This window comes from Hippopotamus amphibius, chromosome 15 (genome assembly GCF_030028045.1).
Source record: "Hippopotamus amphibius kiboko isolate mHipAmp2 chromosome 15, mHipAmp2.hap2, whole genome shotgun sequence".
In the NCBI taxonomy this organism is placed as follows: Eukaryota; Metazoa; Chordata; class Mammalia; order Artiodactyla; family Hippopotamidae; genus Hippopotamus; species Hippopotamus amphibius.
In genome coordinates this window covers 6,955,187-6,957,581 of record NC_080200.1, presented here as the reverse complement: position 1 = coordinate 6,957,581, position 2,395 = coordinate 6,955,187, and positions in this window count along the sequence as shown.

Here is a 2,395-nt window from a genome sequence, read left to right as displayed (position 1 = left end):
GTCCCACCTGGACGGACCCCATTCAGCCTCGTCCTGAGTTCCTAATTTGGCTGGGTTGCCCAGAGGCTGCAACCCACTGGGCCACCCAGAGAGAACCGTGGGATGCCAGCCTTGTTCTCAGTGCCCAGGTCCTGGGAAGAAAAGGAGGAGGAGGAGGAGGAGGAGGAGGAGGAGAGGGAAAGCGTTGATGCTTGGCCAGAAATCTCTGCCTGAAATTCCACCATTCAAGTTTCCCCTTTGGGTTAAGGCGGTGTTTCCTTTATCTATTCTAGAACCACCACCACCCCCCCAGTCCCCCAAAAATACTTCAGAGGGGAAAAAAAATGCCAAGAGGGCACATACATCCTGGAAAGCTGTGAGCATATGAAAGGCTCTGAAAGACCTACACGGAACGGCCCCACTGAGCTCTGCTTCATCCGCACACTTGGCCCCAGTTCCACAGAACACACTCTGGGCATCCAAGGCCCCAATTAAATGCCCATTGTGACAGCACAGAGGGTCAAGGGGGGCCTTCAAGCTACAGAGGGAGTAAGTCATTTCGACTGGACCTGGAGGGAGCAGATGTGGGAAAGAAAAGCCCTGCATGCCATCCTCAGTCAGAGACCAGAAACGTCCCCAAAGCACGGGAAGGGGGCTCAGCTCTCATTGCCACCAACTTGCTTCAGCTCCTGGCTCTCTGATCCAACCCCTAGTCCTGTCTCAGATTCCATGTCTTCTGCTCTTCCTACCCCCCATGTGGCCATGGTACGGGCCACCACTCCCATCTATAGGGCTCTAACGGAGGCATCGCAGGCTTTGTCAGCTGACTGAACGTCACGTGGTCACATTAGAAAGACCAATGACAGGAATCAGCCTTTTTTTGTTTGTTTTTTTTAGTTTATCAGATTAACAGTGACTTTTTTTTTAATTGGGGTATAGCTGTTTTACAATGTTGTGTTCGTTTCTACTGCACAGCGCAGTGGAGTTCCCTGTGCTACACAGCAGGTTTTCATTTGTTATCTATTTTATACATGTTAGTGTATATATGTCAATCCCAATCTCCCAGTTCATCCCACCCACCTCTCCTTCCCACCTTGGTATCCATACATTTGTTCTCTACATCTGCGTCTCTATTTCTGCCTTGCAAACTGGGTCATCTGTTCCGTTTTTCTAGATTCCACATATATGCATTAATATATGATTTTTTTTTTCTCTTTCTGACTTACTTCCCTCTGTATGACCGTCTCTAGGTCCATCCACGTCTCTACACATGACCCAGTTTTGTAACAGGAGTTAGACTTTAATGAGCAACGTTGTCTATTATTCCTGACACCAGGAGGACAGATGTGTGAGGATTCCAATCAGGGATCAAACATGATCGATCAGGGAACAGTGAGCAGCTGTGTGATCTGGGGGCAGTGAATTAAACTCACCAGATCTCATCTGAAAAATGGGGCCATCCATCGCTGGACGATTGTGGGGATTCTGTGAGACACGGAACACAGGACCTGGCCGGCTCTTGTGCTATTTCGACCTGCTGTGGAGTCTCCTGTCCTCCTCTGTCCACAGCCCTCCAGGGCTCCCACCTCCCTGGGCGTGAAAGCCAAGTCCTCCCCAAGGCCCACAAGGCCCTGCAGGAGCTGCTCCCATCCCTTCCCTGCCCTCACCCCTTCCTCTTTCCCCTCACTCGCTCTTGCTCCAGCCACATGGGTCTCTTTAAGATACCAGAACATGGGACTTCCTGGTGGCGCAGAGGTTAAGAATCCACCTGCCAATGCAGGGACGCGGGTTCGAGCCCTGGTGTGGGAAGATCCCACATGTCTCATAGCAACTAAGCCCGTGCGGCACAATTACTGAGCCTGTGCTCTAGAGCCCTCGAGCCACAACTACTGAGCCTTGCACACCACAACTGCTGAGCCCATGTGCTGCAACTACCAAGCCCACTCACCTAGAGCTCATGCTGTCCAACTAGAGAAGCCACCACAATGAGAAGCCTGCCCACCACAACGAAGAGTAGCCCCCACTCACCACAGCTAAAGAAAGCCCACACACAGCAACGAAGACCCAACACAGCCAAAAATAAATTAAATTAAAAAAAAAAAAGATACCAGAACAAGTCAGGCACAGCCCAACCTCAGGGCCTTTGCACTGGCTGTTCCCTCTGCCAGGAACACTCTTCCCCCAGATCTCCTGCACTTCTCTCAGGTCCTGTTCATATGTCACCTCCTCCAGGAGGCCATCCATGATGTCCCATGGCTAAAATAGCCCCCTAGACTAGGTTGGCTAGGGCTGCCCACCCCACCCCACCCCCGATTCACATCCCCCCAGAACCTGTGAATGTGATCTTCTTTGGAAACAGGGTCTTTACAGATGTCATCAAGTTAACATGAGGCCATGGTAGGCCCTCAATCCATCA